The sequence below is a fragment of the Mercenaria mercenaria genome, chromosome 8, assembly GCF_021730395.1.
Source record: "Mercenaria mercenaria strain notata chromosome 8, MADL_Memer_1, whole genome shotgun sequence".
NCBI lineage: Eukaryota > Metazoa > Mollusca > Bivalvia > Venerida > Veneridae > Mercenaria > Mercenaria mercenaria.
In genome coordinates this window covers 31,116,890-31,134,424 of record NC_069368.1, presented here as the reverse complement: position 1 = coordinate 31,134,424, position 17,535 = coordinate 31,116,890, and the positions used below count along the sequence as shown (strand labels likewise).

The following is a 17,535-nucleotide window of genomic DNA, read 5'->3' as shown; positions in this document are numbered from 1 at the left end:
TAGGGGCCGCTAGAGCTAAAACTAGAAATACATTTAACGACTTCTTTACATTAACCGCTTGATTGATCTTCATCAAACTTAGTCTTTAGTATCAATATATGGTCCTCTATCACATTTGTTCAAATGGGGACATTTTGCCCCTTTAAAGGTGCCGCTAGAGTTAAAAATAGAAATATGTTTAAAGAACTTCTTCTCATGAACCACTTGATGGATCTTCATCAAATTTGGTCTTGGTCCTAAATCCTACATACTATGGACGGAGGGAGTTAATTTTTGTCTTGCAGTTTTCTTAGTCGTGTCCTTAAAAGTTAGGCTCTTGGTGCTCTGACTTCAGACAAGTTGTTGAGTATATTATTGTAATGATACCTTAGATTTACCTTAATTTTGTTTTACTTTATTAATTTGTTATTTTTGCGCCAGTGTTAGAGCCTTTCTCAGCGGGGAGTTTATATATTCATTGTGTTGTCTAACTTGTTGAATATAGGGTAATTGCGAGGTTGGCATGTCCTAAACGCGTTTAAACCCCCAGTTTCCTTTTTATAGGTTAGTGACCGTTCCAAGGCGGTGCCCCTATTTTCAACTAGTTTTCTGTCTGTCTTGTATTCTCTGTTGCGTATTTTTGTTTGTTTGATGTATGCGTTTTTCCTCCTCCTTTCTCCCTCTATTGCCCCGCTCATTTCTCCGCATTTGCACTACTTTTTGCATCCCTCCCCTTTACTTTGAGTTATTTTTCAAAGCTCTCCTTTATTCAGGCTGACGGAATCCTAAGGAGGTACACAATTGTTTTTTCCTGCTTATATGGGTGCGTTTGTGTAATTGTGAGTCCAAGACGGTGCCTTACTGTTTTCTATGTTATTTAGTTGGGTATGGTTGTGTGTTTGATTGTGGTACACGAGTGTCTCCGCTTACGTAGCATTCCCTTTGTATTTTCATCCTTGTTCTTCTTTCCACTTCTAATTCCCCCCACCCACCATTTTACCACTTCCTCACCCTCTATCTATATTTCACATAAAGTGTTATGTACTTGTTAGATGTTTGAAGTAACCTGTCTGTAATATTTTTCCATTACAGCTTCTTTTTTTGTGGGCCTACTTTGCTAATGCGTGGCTCTGAAGTTGAGTTTAAGGTGCTCTGTGTTTCCGAGAAATCTACCCCTACTATTGTCTTTTGGTCTGTAGCATTGTTCTATGGTCCACTTCAAAGTTTGTTCAAATGGGGGCCCTTGGCCCCTTTAAGGGGCCGCTAGAGCTAAAAACAGACCTTTAAAAGATGGATCTTCATCTAACTTAGTCTGTTGCATCATTATACGGTCTTCTTTCAAATTTAGTAAAACATCGCTAAACCATAACATGCTGACGATATGTATAAGTCGGCTTGGCATTGCCACCTCCTATAAGGTTTAGTGAAAATCTGCCCAACAGTGTAAGAGAAGTTGCAAAAATATCGTAAAATTTGACAAATCATGGGCCATAACTTCGCTGAAAATCACTGAACCTAAACATGCCGATAATGTGCATGATAAGACTTGGCACTGATTACTCATATATATCGGTTTGGTGGGTATCCGCCCTAGTATGTAAGAGAAGTGGCTAAAGCATAAAAAATTGATGAATCAAGGTCCATAACTCCGCTTAAAGTCATCCAATCCAAAAACGCGAATAATATGAATAAAGAGACTTAACAGTAATGTTTGGTTGTAATCTACCCAATTCTATAAGAAAATTGGCCAAATCATTATAAGGTTTGATGAATCATAGGCCATAACTCCACTGAAAATTACCAAACCTGAAAATGCCGACGAAGTGCACAACTAGGCTTGGCAATGTTTGCTCTTGCGAAGCTTGGTATAAATCCGCCAAGTGGCGTTGGAGGAGTTGCGTGGCAGACAGACTGAAGGACAGCCGGATAGCACTAACTCTATATATCTCCCACACTGCATGTATGGGAGTCATTCTTACGATCAACGTATTTAAAAAGTATATTCACAAAACTTTCAGCATATGAAATATATTTGATTTCTGCATCTGCGACTAACAGAAATAACTTTTGAGAACATATTTCAAAGAATGAGTTATTTCTATTTGCAGAGAAATTTAAAAAATATAGTCAAACACAAATTATTCCATAAAACTATGAATATTTACCTTTTAGTTATGAAGATAACAAGTTCTTTCATTATTCACATTTTCTTACTAAAGCATGTTATCAGACTTTTATCAAGACATATTTAAACACTGGGCAATCTTTTATTGTTTGAAAACACTAAAACTTTAGCAAAACAAAAGTGAATGAAAAAATCAGTTAAAGATTTAGCGCCTGGGAAATTATAAATACAGGAGTGTACATACTTAAAAGAAACTAAAAGAAACAAAGGGGACGCGTGCATAAGTGCTTGTGTTTTGACAAGTAGTATACAAATGTATATCCATTAATAGAGCATACAATTGAAAAACAAAGTATTATCCAGCAAAATGACACAGATCTAGCCAAACATGACGCTCAGCTCATTCCATACAGTTGATAGCGTATAAGATTACATATGAATCCATTACGAGGGCTTAGAGCGAAACTGGTCTAACTGTATATAGAAATAGAAGCAGACAGACCAGTTTCGCTCTAAGCCCTCGATTTATCATAATAACATAGGTCTCCGCAGTCGGTATTCGGTTTCATTGGATTAGTATTCCACTGGTTCGTACTGATGAAATTAATTCGTACACATACAATTGACAACACTAAAGCAACGACCGGTTGTTGGAATTTCAGATAGAGTACTTATTTACCATTTTAATTCTTACATATCCAGTGACTCCAAATATTTTGCTATAACGGCTACCGCTTTGTTAACATTAACCCTGTTGACAGCCTTCCGCAGTATGGCCTATCACAATAGCTGTTTTGGAAGTTTGTAATGTAAGAGCACCGGAATCCTCCTTCTCGCCAAAACGGTCTTGCTGTCATCCTCTCTTAAAAACTGGTAATTTGTTCCTTCGACGCTGACCCCATTCGACATGAAGTCAGAAAAGTTTTTTGATTTAAAACATTCCGCTATTGTCTTTCTTTCCTGTGGGCTGAGTATCAGTACATTGTCGTGTGCTGCAGTAGTCAAAGAAGCACTATCTATTCCAATGATAGCTGCTTTATCGCAGTGGGGTGTCCCACTGGTGTCTTTCGATTCTGCTATCAAATTATCAATATAACTATCCCAGCTCCCGCTTCCTGGAAATATAGACGAACATATAAACAATATAATGCTTTTACAATAACAGCCCTTTTGTTTTAGATAGCAAATTGGAAATTGATGTCGCGTATAATATTTTTTATAAAACTCATGTTTAACATCATTACAGAATATTGATAACTTGACAAGTAGTGTGGGCCATTTGCAAAAAGAAAAACAAAATGATATGTACCGTTTTAGTATTTCAAGGTTTTATGTTTCCATGAGTCATATTTCTTGTGACATTGAAGAAATGAAATTCAAAATTCACTTGATTGAATTTCCCGCCTCTGATCTGTCACCTTTGTTGCCTCTAAAATAAATGTAGGCCATTTCTTTATTTCATTTATCAGATTAAGTCCATAAAATTGTTATTCAAAAATACTCTCTGGTGTGTTCATGGATGGTTGCGTTTTTTGAATTTGCTTTTCCTCTTTGATCTTGTACTCCTTCCTTCAGAAATGGATTTAAACACCAAAAGTCAATGCAACCGTTAAACAGTCATATAATTAGCATTTTACCGTATGGTATAAGAATTACCTCCCTTTAATTATTTATTTACCTTTGTAGGCCTGAGTCCATGGAAGTACTCGAAATTAACTATTGGACATATAATTTGTAATACTTAAACTAGACTTATTAATTTAAAAAAGTACAGAAAAATCGTGTTTTAACTTTAGTAATACACGAAAAAAAGTAATTAGTCCGCGGAATAACTTGTCGAGAGCATAGCCCGAGTAACTTATTTTGGCGATTAATTTAAGTAAAACGCGATGATTTTGCTATATATTATTTCGGTTCTGATATGCCGTTTATGTCACGTGAACACAAAAGATAAAATATATAGAGGATATTATTAGTTACACTGCTTGTTGGTGACAGGATACGGGATATACGCTGTTGAGGAAATCCATATCAGGCGAGAGCGTAGCTGGAGCCTGATATGGATTTTCGAGACAGCGTATATCCCGTATCCTGTCACCAACAAGCAGTGTAACGATTTTATCTTGCCGACTACCTTTTACATCCTCACTGTACTGATTGACACAGATTTTATATTATAATAAAGCTACTTACAGTTACAGTGCAGACTGGAATCCTGAAATCTTCCCTGGTTTTCATGCTTTGATTATAGTTGATTAATACCAGCCATAAAATGAAAAATGAACTGTATTTTGACAGAATCACAAAACACAGAAGCTCATTTATACAGGTTATGAACTTGTTTTGAAAAACTTTTACGTTCCATCCTTTCGAAAAATCATCAGATTAGACGATGTCAGAAATGTCTTTTAAAACTTCCGCTTTAGTCCGTTTCCTGTTGATTCCTTTATGTTGCAGATAGATTAAATAATCCTACAACAAACTGCTGTCTTACAAATGCGTTAATTCCTTTGCTTTCCGATGATTTTACTAAAACAACAACTTGTCAACGGTCAAGGTCAATCGCGGCCGTGCCATACAGAGTTACTGTTCTTCTATATATAATTTCTACTCACTTCACGAACCTAACTTAGACAGGAAAAATAAGAGCGGCAAGACAACACTAATTTTTTTATCTCGGAAATGATATCTATAGCTTGGGCTTATAATCTGACTTGTTTTAATTACGATAGCGGTGCGTCAGCCATTTTGTTTTTAATCAAATTTCATATCTGTAATGTACTAGCAGGATATGGAATATATCCTGTCTCCACGTGACGTCTGTTGACCAATAGAAATGCAAGAATCTTGTAGGAGGCGAGATAAATATTTGTTACAGTGTAAGATCGAAATATACTTCGCCGAATGAACACTATACTGCAATATTTTGAAAAAGTAAATTATGGTGTTCACAAAACAAACAGATTTTCTATTTATTTTATGTGCTTTAGAATAGGTTAGTATTTACAAAGATTAATCAGCTATGAATGGCGCAGCCTCGAGGCTGATTAAGTTTTGTATATGCACATAAATAAACACTAACCTACTTAGTGTTTGAAATTACTTTTTTCCGGGTGACGTCAAAACGAATAAAATCAATAACACACGTCTTGTCCTTTCTATACAAATGGCTAACCTGATTAATCAACGACTGCAAGTTAATGGTGATTTACTAAAACCTGAAAATTTGAAAAGTACTGCAATGCCATTGGACAAAAAATAATTTCAAGCACTAAATAGTTTTAACCAAATTATATCCAGTTCGTCCGCGCAACGTCACATGCATGGCATCGTGACGCCATAATGTCGTGACGTCAGGATATATTGTGTATATATATATTTCTAACACGATCCGATTCATTTTCCTATTAAACAAAGAAGGAAGAAAGCAGTGAATTATCATACAACAAATCACTGTTCTGACGTCACAATTATTACGTCATGGCGTCAAGCGGCATAGCGGCGCGCTGGAAAAGAAACCGATTGAAAACGGGCAAATATTTAATGCATGTCATCAAGGATGTGCTTTAAAATCCTTTATAACGTGTTAGAATCGAAATAATATATCTCATTTAGTGATTTGCTCTTGAATAAATCATTGCTTGTCGTTCAGATGCGTATTATTATATCACTCGGGCTACGCCCTCGTGATATAATTCCTTCGCATCTGAACTCCAAGCAATGATTTATTCTACGACAAATCACTGGATGAAATATATTATTTCTTAAATATTGTAAAAAAAGAACTGTAAATACATATATTACGTATCCTGATTTCTTTTACATTTTATAGAACGTCTATATTTATAATCCTGTTATTATTTCTATACATCTATAGCTTTACTGAATTTATTTTGCAATAATTTCTATTATTTATAATTCATATCCTTTCGCATTCAAGTCTAGTTCCGTAGATCTACCAATGAAAAATGTATAAAAGATATTTTCACTGTTCGAAACAGTGAAAATATAAATTTTATTTCACTGATAAATTTCTGTATTTCACTGAAGAGCATAAAATAAAGTAGCGCACTTCCATGGCTGCAACAAAACCACTTACCTCATCGACCATTAACGTGACGTCATTATCGCGTAAGCGCGTTTTTATAGAAACAAACATATTAGAATTTAGTCTAAGAACTTTGTATTACTCCAAAGCCTAAATTAGTCACACTTTCACTGACAACAGTTTTGTTTGCACGTAACTGAAACTTATAGGAAGCACTTGTCTGTTACTTTACACTTAATTTTGTAATGTACCTAATTCTTAATGCAAATATTCTATATGTAATTTAACGGGAATGCTAATGTACATTCTTTCTTCCATCATCCATGAAATTGTATTTTCAACAGCGTATTATCGTTCCAAAATCAGACGGAAGTTTTCGAAATTAAAATAAAGGAGCACCTCAAGTTGTTTGTTATGTTTTGAAAAAGAATTCAATACGATACGTATAATATGATTCGTATGAAACGACAGCTCAAAAACAGTGTAGAAAAGTAGTGAAGTAGATTTTCCATATCACCAGGACAATGTCATGATTATAATATGTATCAAAAAGCTATAAGTGAACTCAAGTGTTCTCCTGGATACGCAAAGTGTGCCTATAGAAGTATTTCATTTGTACTTGCAGCCCTTCCACCTAATACTTCCTTACATATAAAGCTTTAGCCAAATTTTCTGTGTTGAAAAAGGAGCATAATTTTGCCAAATTGTAAATGAGTTATGAAACGTGCCATGTGAGGTTATCCAGTTTTCCGAACTAGAACACGACTGTAAACTATTAAGTGAATCATATTGATAAAACTTATCTTACTTTAATTCACGCTATCTGATTTGTGGCTCTTAACTGTGACCTTGAACTTGAATTAAGTGACCATGCCATACGCCCGCACGTTGTCTGGATGAGGTGAACAATTTATGTTCGATTTATGAAAATCTTTAAAGTAGTTTAGACTATATTGAGCGGACACGCAGTTAAGTTCGCCAACTGTGACCTTGACCTTGGACCTAGTGGCATGTTGGGCTGTGCGCCTTGTACGTCGTCTTGGTGAGTCAAATTATTGTAGCTAGTTTTATAAAAATCTTCGATAAGATGTGCATACGAAATAAAGTTGATTGGCTGTAACCTTGACCTAGACCATATGACCTGGGTTGTCTTGGTGAAGTTAATAATTGATGCTAGCTTGATGAAAACCTTCCAAGCAATTTAGACACTTGGACCCAACAACCTGTTGTGTTAGAAATGGAGCCGGACATAATGGACGGACGGACATGCTTGACTCAAGTAAAGCCCACGTACACTTTGTATCTTCGGGTATGATAAGCAAACTGAATCTTCAACATTAATGTATTTACAAGATCAAAGAGAACTAAATCTATTTTGTTCTAGTGTTTAGGGATGTACGTATTACATGACGAGAAAGAAAGAAGAATTTCTGTTTTGTTTTCAAAGTTTTATTTTGTTATAATTATTGAAATTTAGAATACTTACTTTTCTGCAATATTAAATAATCTGTACGTTTTACATGGTAGCTTTTCTAAAAATATGAATATCTTCTTGTATGTCAAAAGGTAAAAGCTCGAAAGCCTATAAGACAGAGGTATATACTATCTCTCTATAACTGTCCCTTTTTTGTTTTTTAAAGTAGATGTAAGACAAAATGGCGTTTCGATTTGAACAATGAACAAAAACCTGATATTGCAGATTTTTGTAGGAAAAAAAAACGAAAACCCCTAAACGGGCAGCATGAAAAGTTCCGAAAAACAAAAGGGGAATTAAAATGTCACAACTGGCTATTAGCTTGATTTTAAACCGCAAAAGTTTTTTTGATCTTGAAAAGATCATGCTCTTTCCAAACTGCTTTTTCTGAAAACGACCCAAAAACCTCTCAGCCATTTAAAAAAAAATATTAAATCACATAGGATGATGAGAAAAGCTAAATCTTTTTTTAAAAACCTTTTTCTTCTTTTTGAACATAACCAAGCATTTGACTGTACATTATTAAGACTTGAGAGCATATCATACATAAGCAAGGTGACACGATCTGTACCCATAAGATTTTTCTAATCCCAAAATTGAAAGTTTGAAAATTATGTAAATAAACAGGGTGTTTCAAAAGCAATTATGTCATATTAAAACTAACATTAATTAATGCATGTGGACATCTCAATAAACCAATCGTCAAAGAATTATACAAATTCATCCCATATAACTATTTAAAAAGGTTTCTTAAAGAAAAATCTCACAACATGTAGCTTAATGTATCATGTATTCCATAGCGGTCAATGGCTAAATTCGTGCTTTTTTATTTTTGTCCTTTTGGTTTAGTAGTTATCAAATCTCTTAAAACAATATAAACATAGGTTATGAGAATAAGTAATTATAATAAAAACTGTTTCTCTGTTTTAAATAACGCAAGCATTACTGGGCTAAGGTGTTTGCACTTTCCATACATCTCAGAACAATATCAAACAACCATCTGCTATATTCTGCCGCTGCATTCTTCTAAGGATTTGCTCTAGATTTTATCAACTATGAGTGCACACTTCACTACCTATTACGAACTATGTTAGTGTTATGTTATTTTGCTTCATATATGTATAAAATACAACATAGCTATAAAATCATTTCATCAAACATTTTTTACGTCAATGTACCTGTTATAAGTACAATACGTTGATTTGATACAGATGACCATACTGAGCTAATGCACCAGGAACAGGTTTGCTTGGCTGTTTTGTATTAGCGGAACAGAGGAAATTTTTCAGAGCTTTGCCCGAAACCTCGTTACATTTTGCTTATCAAAACCTCATTATTTATATTTGAATATAATACAAATGTATGCAACCTATTGTTTTCCATACATTTTACATGCAAAAAGATCAAATGTAACAATGCCGCTTATTTCTTTAGGTTAGAAAAATATAGAATATCGTTGCTCCATTTTTAGGTTAAAATTCCAAAAGTTCGAAGATGTTGTGATTATATCAAAACAATTGCAATTAAGGTAAATATTGCTCCTGTCCGCCTTGTCAGAAGAGTGATAAGGAGAACATTGTTCAGGCGTAGGCAAAAGCGCTGTTGTTTAGCTAACTGACAGCCCTAACAAAAGGCATAAAGCAAAAAATGTATGTTTCCCAAACGATAAATACTAATTTCTACACTGGTTAATCTACATTCCACTTGATTTTTGTCGACTAAATGACGCATTATTTTGTTAATGTAGAGCAACATTCATTCATCTCAACAAAACATTTAAACATTCATGCGACAAATTTCACTTTAATTCTTTTTTTTTTTGCAAGACCAATCCGCACCTGTAAACGTTACAAACCATAGCGACAGGTTTCTTCACTCCTTAAGTAAGCTACATAAAATCTGTTCAACTGCTGCATTGTTGACTTTTTACATTTACAATGTATCTCTTGAGTTTTATCTCTGTTTCAACATCTGTCTCCATGATGTAATCAGTTTGATTATGCCGGAGCATCTATTGAATTATATTCTTATACTTCAATAAAGACATTTCATTCCTAATTGGCGCAGTATATACAGAAATTTACGTTGCGAATTGACAGTAACATCAGCAAAGGATATATAAATAAATAAACCAAAGGTTCAATAGAATAAAATCTATTAGATGATTTATTGGAAGCAAAGAAGACAACGAAGTAAAATAATAGCAGACTCGGTTTGTTCCATGAGAGGTAATGAAATGTGCAACTTCAATCCGGCCGCTGGCACCACCTGAAGCAGAATTCAAACTGTGTTCAAAGATCGCTTTACCTATGTATATATAGAAATGATGTAATGATATTCAATGATCTTTTTTTTTCTTCAAGATCTATTTAATACTTTGTCAGCTGAAAGACAAAAAATTTCCAAGACATATAACAGCAAAGGAGCGTAAAGGGCATTTTTTCATCCACTGTTCATGCAATTTTGAAATTAAGTAAACTTGAAAAAATGTGGGTTCTTTATAAAATAAAAAAAAATCCACTTAGTATGATTTCGAGATTTACAGGTCGCTTTAAATAGACGATGAAATCAGTATTATATAGGTATAAATGTCACTTACAAACCTCTATGTAAACAATATTAATCTACCATTTGTACAATGCAATGTTAAAAACGCAATTTGTTAACGAAAAATCAACAGATTCTAATTATATTTCGCTGCTTTAATAACACACAAATATGATTAAAAATGGTAAGAAAAAAGTTTCAGTCACCGTGCGTTTTAGAGAATTTTTTAAAAGTTTCTTCTAATTGTTAAACTTTGATATTATCTATTTCTTTTTTGAAAAAAATAATGCCTAGGTAATATAATTTAAAGAGCTATATTGAAAACTTTTTATTTCATCAGCATCTAATTATTAGATTTATAACTTAGAAAAATATCAATTTTCTTTTTTATTTGAATAGACCCGTATCCACATCGTGCATTTCACATTAGATTAAAGCGAATTCCGGTGGCTCAACAAGTAGAATCTGACCGTTGAAATAGTAAATTAAAAACATACTTTGATGACCAAGCATTTATTTTCGCCATAATATTTATATGAAAGAAATATTCAAGGAACTATTTTTCGAAATGGCAGATACCGGAATAAAATGCTCGTACATCCTTAAATTATTGACTTTCACAAAAGTACAGTCAAACATGAAGATCATAAATCAGGGCTTGCCAAGAAAACCACGAGACCTTTAATAGTATAATTATCTCACTCTGAATCCCTTTTATTTCCTAAAGTTGCACGACAATGCGATTACAAGTTAACGTGTGTCTATCACGTGTTAGTTTGAATTTACTAATTAATATCATAACATCTGCAGAATTGTAATGCAAAAAGTGAAGAAATTTATTTTAACTTACCCACATTTTTTACTATAAAGACAAAAACACAAGAACAAACTAAATAATTTCTCCATGTTCGTTACAGATAACGGCGACAAAGAGAAAATGGCTTTACTTCTAATAAATACGGTTGCGCATATTGTTCTGACGTAAGGCTGATTGATCATTTATATAAATTTTCTCTTACACACCGTTTCTATATCGGACATGGCAAATAACAAACATATTGCAGTCCCATAACACACTCAAGAGTTTTAAGATTTAAAACTTATTCATTTAAGAAATATGACATAATAACTTTCACCAAGGAATGTTTATGTCAGCAAGAAGATTGAAAGGTGTTTCGTTGCTGTAGCATGTTTAAATTCACTACTGAACTAAAAGCTAATATATGTGTGGGTGTTAAAGCTACATACATGCCAGTATTATCAACATATACAATATTACAAATGGTCAAATCTTGGGTTGTTCAAGGACGTTCATCATGTAAATGAACTATTTTATAACAGAATTTAATTTAATAAATAATAAATATGTCCCTATATTTTATCGTATGCGTAATAATCAAATCACAAGTGCGTAGCCCGAATGATATAATGTTCGCGTCCGAACGACTGTCCATATTTATCAACTGATATAATTATTGAAACATATTTTAAATTATTATTTCGATTGTAACCTCGCTAATTCTTTGCATTTTACAGCACTGCACTTCAGCCCGATAAGTCATTCGGCTGGTCAAATGCTATTATAAAAACCTCCCAACGAAAGGAAAGCATTGCATAAAACGGAATTTTCCGATATTCAGTAAATTTTAATTAAAGCATTTAGTAGTTAATGCTGTGAAAATGTTATTTTCAATAACATTTAAGTACGGATATAGAAATCAGAGGTAAATACTCCATTCAAAATGTATATATGCAGTTTCTAAAAATAGTACACGTCACCTACATGATGGCACTGAACCATACACGCCAGAACATTGCGGCATATAAACACGTTAATACTTGTCTAGAAGATTGGAACAGGAATTATAATTTATTTACTGTCTAAGTAGAATGTAGTTGACATTTGTAGTGCCTGAAACGCAGAAATTGTAAACTACGCACATTCGGCTGGTCAAATGCTGTTATAAAAACCTCCCCACGAAAGGAAAGCATTGCATAAAACGGAATTTTCCGACATTCAGTAAATTTTAATTAAAGCATTTAGTAGTTAATGCCGTGAAAATGTTATTTTCAATAACATTTAAGTTCGGATATAGAAATCAGAGGTAAATACTCCATTCAAAATGTATATATGCAGTTTCTAAAAATAGTACACGTCACCTGCATGATGGCACTGAACCATGCACGCCAGAACATTGCGGCATATAAACACGTTAATACTTGTCTAGAAGATTGGAACAGGAATTATAATTTATTTACTGTCTAAGTAGAATGTAGTTGACATTTGTGGTGCCTACAACGCAGAAATTGTAAACTACGCACACGCCCAGATATAGATCTAGATGTACGGATGTTGAAGTTGAAAATTACCGGGCTGAAACATTTTCTTACGGTAAAAATATAAACAAATAAATTCATCATTTAAGAAATTGCTTGTTTCAGAAAATTTGATGTACTTTTCATTACTACTACTTAGCACTGAAAAGTCGAGTATTTAGTTTGCATATAACAGAAGCAGAGTCATGATACAATCGCAGGGTGGAATGGAACAGCTGTATATTTTACCGTAGATTCATGTATAGGCGATTTCGCTATATGTTTATACAGCAGCTGCTGCGGATCGTGTTAGAATAAACCGTATTCTGTTGGCTTTTCTATATTTTGATCGATTTATTGACTTACTTGCATTTGTCCTCTCCGTTCCGATCGGAACATAGGGTCCGCATTGCTGCTCTCGCTCTCCATCTTCCTCTGTCCGGGGCTGCTCTCTTGGCTTCATCCCAGGTCATTGCTACAATTGAGCTTGAGGTCCGCCTGTAGACTTCTTCTCCAGGTGGTGACTGGTTGTCCCATCCTCTGCTTCCCTTGTGGGTTCCAATCCAAGGCGTGGCGTGGAATGTTAGCATGGCCTCTGCGCAGGGTGTGACCGACCCACCTCCACTTCCTGATTTGGATGATCTTGGTGATTTGTCTTGCTCCGTGCGGCGTATGAGTTCCTCGTTGGTGATTCGCTCTGGCTATCTGAAGCGCAAGACTTTCAACTTGCTGTTCAGGCGCTTTGTGCGCCTCAAGGCCTCCGAAATTTATAGAAACACAGATCAATTCATTGCTTTCTGGTAAATCTGCACCAATTTACATGAATTGAATGCATTAAAGAAATAGTACCAGTTTTGTTAAGAAGCATGCTTTATTACAAAATACAATGTGTGATTTGTTGAAGCTTTTATTGATTAACAAACATTTTTGATGAAGGAGGTGGAGCATACAACGCGAACGTTTTGCTAACATGTTTCAGTTTTAGGCCATCAAGTATGTATGCTCGTTGAATTTAAACAGGGATGAAAATAAGTCCACCACCTCATGGATCTCTTTTGGGGAATATAAATGTTAGAATGAAAACAAATGTTTCACCAGTAAAGGTCAGACATATTACTTTAAAAACAAGTAAACTATACGTTTTGCCAGTACTACGTAAAATCCCAACCGTTAGGCACCACAGACAATGATATACACCGAATCTGTGTTAGATTCGCATAGGCTTTGTGAAATAAGTCTTTCTTATCACGTGATTTATACTCATTCATTTAGCATAATATCAACACAGGTACCTATATGGCATAGCCCAGCTCTAGAAATCAGTTTTGGGACTATAGGATTGTGCTTTCCCGTCTGTCCGTCCGTCATGACGTCATTCCATCCGTCCGTCCACATTTTTTGTCCCGTCCATCTCTCTGTCATCCGTCAACGGATTTTACTAATACTCCGCATAAATATTCACCATAACAAGACAACCAGGACCCAAAGCTCAAAGGTCAAGGTCACACTTTGAGGTCAAAAGTCAACAAGATTTTTTTCCTGTGAGATGGAAGGTTAACTATGCATTAGCAGGGACTGTTTCCTATCCGGTCAAGAACTCTGCAATCTATCAAGAGATTACAATATTACTTTGCATAAATATTTCAAATAATGAATCAACGATTTATGCACAAATTCAGATCCTAACTCAAAGGCCTAGCTCATACTCAGAAGTCAAAATTCAATAATTTTTTCCTGTCTGGTCCTCAACGCTGTCATTCATGAAAGGATTTTAATATTACTTGGCACAAATATTCCCAAAAATATGGTACTGTTCCATGCGCAATACCTAGACCATTAACTGAAACGTCAAAGTCACATTCAGAGGTCTAATGCCAATAATGTTTTTCCTGTTCGTTCAATTAGTCTGTCATCTGTCAAAGGATTACATTACTTGTAGTAGTTGATATAAATGTACCCCTATATGACGCAAACCTAGATCCTTAGTTCAAAGGTCTAGATCATAATCAAAGATCAAAGTTTAGTAGTGTGTGTTCCTGTCCAGCGCATAATTCTGCCATCTACCAAGGGAGACAGAAATGCTCCCCATAATGAGAAAACTTGTCATGCCCAACGTCCAGCCCCCTAGCTAAGAGGTCAAGTTTACATGTGGAGGTCAAACGTCAGTTGTTGTTTTTTTCTGTCCGGTCTTTACCTTTGTCATCAATGAAGGGATTTTAATATTACTTGGCACAAATGGTCCCATATTGAGACAACGTCTCATGTGCAATACTCGGGCACCTTGTTAAAAGATCAAGGTCACACGTGGAGGTCAAAGATGAATAGGTTTTTTCCTGTACGGTCCATAACGTTTTCATAAATCAAGGGATTTTAATAGTACTATCAGGTCTGTTAACCTTTAGCCTGCTGGCGGCAAGTGAATCTGCCTATGCGACCAGTACAGACCAAGATCAGACTGCACGGATGTGCAGTCTGATCATGGTCTGCACTGTTCGCTATTCAGTCAGTAAATTTTGGGTGAACACCCCTTCGAATAATAAATGGTATTGCCCATATTGAATGATGGACCAGTCCAATTTAAAAATTTAACAGGGTAAAGGTTAATAATTGAACTTTTTTTTTACTTATCTGTAGTTTTCTCGTCAGATATCATAGATGTGTGAATGAAATCCTTAGCTACTTGTCGGACATTTATACGTTAAGGAATTACTAGGTTATTCTGAACATTGATCTATACAATGATTAATAATTTTCACTTACTGTTTTAACAAAATGAAAAATACGAAAACGAGTGTGAAGTTTTATACAGTTTGTTTTGATATTTTGTATGCTTTTCTAATAATTCTTTGCTGTTAATTTAGAAATGTAAATGAATTCGATATCAAGTTTGACTAAAATGTAACATGGACCCTGTTTGCTGATGCAAGAAAGAAAGGAAATGTTTGAATCAAAATTGTATTGCAATTATTTCCTTTTTGTTGGGTTAAGAGTCACAAGAAAGCAATTTAGATCATATAAGGACATTTTCGTGGTGAAGTATGATCCCGGATGGCCTTCGGGACATTGTTTAAGCATGGGAAGGCACCTTCGGAGATCCACTGATCTTCAGTAAGACAGCTCGACGGCCTACTCACATAATGAATTCTCAAAACCAAGAGTGGATTCAAACCCGCTTCGTTGAGAGGCAAGTGATTCAAAGTCAGCGGCCTTAATCACTTGGCCACGGAGTCTTCCTTATGTGCAATATCTTTTACATATGGGCCGTTCCATTAGAAAACCTGTATTAGTGACATAATATTATTATTTTATGATTAGTAGTTTAGAATACTGGAAAAACATTGTTTTTCTTATGTTCATGCAGACACAAGAAACAAGTATATTGTAATACAGTTATCTCAGGCAAATCAAATTCTACTAAGTTTTTCAAATAAATGTTAATTGTGTTGTCACGGCAACAGAAATTCCAAAGCGCCCGTACATGTGAAGATAAAAGGCCCGTGATGAAAACAAAAATATACAGGTAAGTTATTTTTCAGTAAAATCATTTTACACTTTTCCTAAATATACAAAAGCATGATGTATAGTAAGTGATACGCAATATTTGTTGCATAAATGACTTGAAAAATAACACGTGCACGGCGACGTCATATTGCTTTCATGACGTTCTTAACGTCACATCTCAAAATGCCTTCGGTGGTGACTTACATAGAATCATTGTACCTCTTGAATTGTAAAGATAATTACTTCAAATTTTCAGATTTGAAAGGTAAAAGAATGGCCTTCATGAATATTTTATTAGCTCAATTTTGATTTTTTTATCATTAATACAGGTTTTCTGCATGTATCAGTAGCTGAAATGATTGTCAGAAAGGAAAATAGTACCATTAAAAAAGACTCAATGTCAATTATTATAAATTATGACTATGCAAACATTGTTACATTACAGATTTGATCCGTTATGGACGGTACCTCTACCCCCTTAGATAGAGAAATTTTAGCTGTCCTAGCCCGTAAAGACGCTTCCGGATAACGGTTTGATTGTTGTTTTACAGAAGAAAACATACCGAAACTTTCTAAGGCAATGATGTTTGGTTTTCTTTTACCTTGCTTTCTGTGCAATAAGTTTTTGCAAACTTAAAGCTCAAAGACTTGAAGAACTGTATGTTTCATTAATGAACCGAAACTACGCAAAGTTCACAATCAAAAAGGGGATCGAATTAGCTAACAGTTTACCACGAGAAACTTCTCAGACCGGTTGAAAAAAGATTCAAATGAAATCATACCCTATGTATCTACATTTAACCAAAATAATAAAGTTATGTTTACCGTTCTTAGAAATAATATATCAATTTTAGAGACAGATTCAACTATGAATGAATTATTAAGATCCAATATCATCATAAGGAGCGAAAGACAACCACCAAACTTGAAGAAAATATTAACTCGTGCAAAATTTTCTGAAATCAATATACAGAGAAACAACAGAGTTTATAGATGCAATAGACCAAACTGCAACCAAGTAAGCAAATAGAAGAAACTAACTCATTCAACTTTAATGGAAAATTACTTTATGTAGATGAAAAAATGTCCTGTGATTTGAAAAATGTAATTTATGTCATGACAAATTTAGATCGAGAAGAACAATTCAATCTCAACAAATTAGAGACCCATCGGTAAGACAACTACCTGTAAGTAGTCATATAGACATTTGCTGTACAAAAGAGCCAAAGTTTACAATATTCCCATTTTATAAAATGAAAATGAACAGTTTAACAGCCAGATTAACAAAATAAATTAATAATTTATGTAGTGTAACGACATAAAGTTATTTATATTTGCTAAGTCAGTATTATATTATTCAGGGTAGTACCGAGCAGGTGGCTTTAAGTCCTTTTACCAACCTAATTAATATTCCAGCCTCGTTTTGATGTCATGGCGTCCCTTGCAAAAGAAAGAAGTTTTTACCGAGGATTTTAGCTTTTCCCCGTCCGCTCCCACCACCCACCTGCTTGGTCGCCTCTATTACATTTTCACATTAATATGTAT

General features: G+C 34.5%; 1 pseudogene; it reads right to left on the bottom strand.

The window, feature by feature from the left end:
• Positions 1-2,744: 2,744 nt before the first annotated feature.
• LOC123546199 (profilin-like) lies at positions 2,745-13,079 on the bottom strand (annotated as a pseudogene).
• Positions 13,080-17,535: the final 4,456 nt, after the last annotated feature.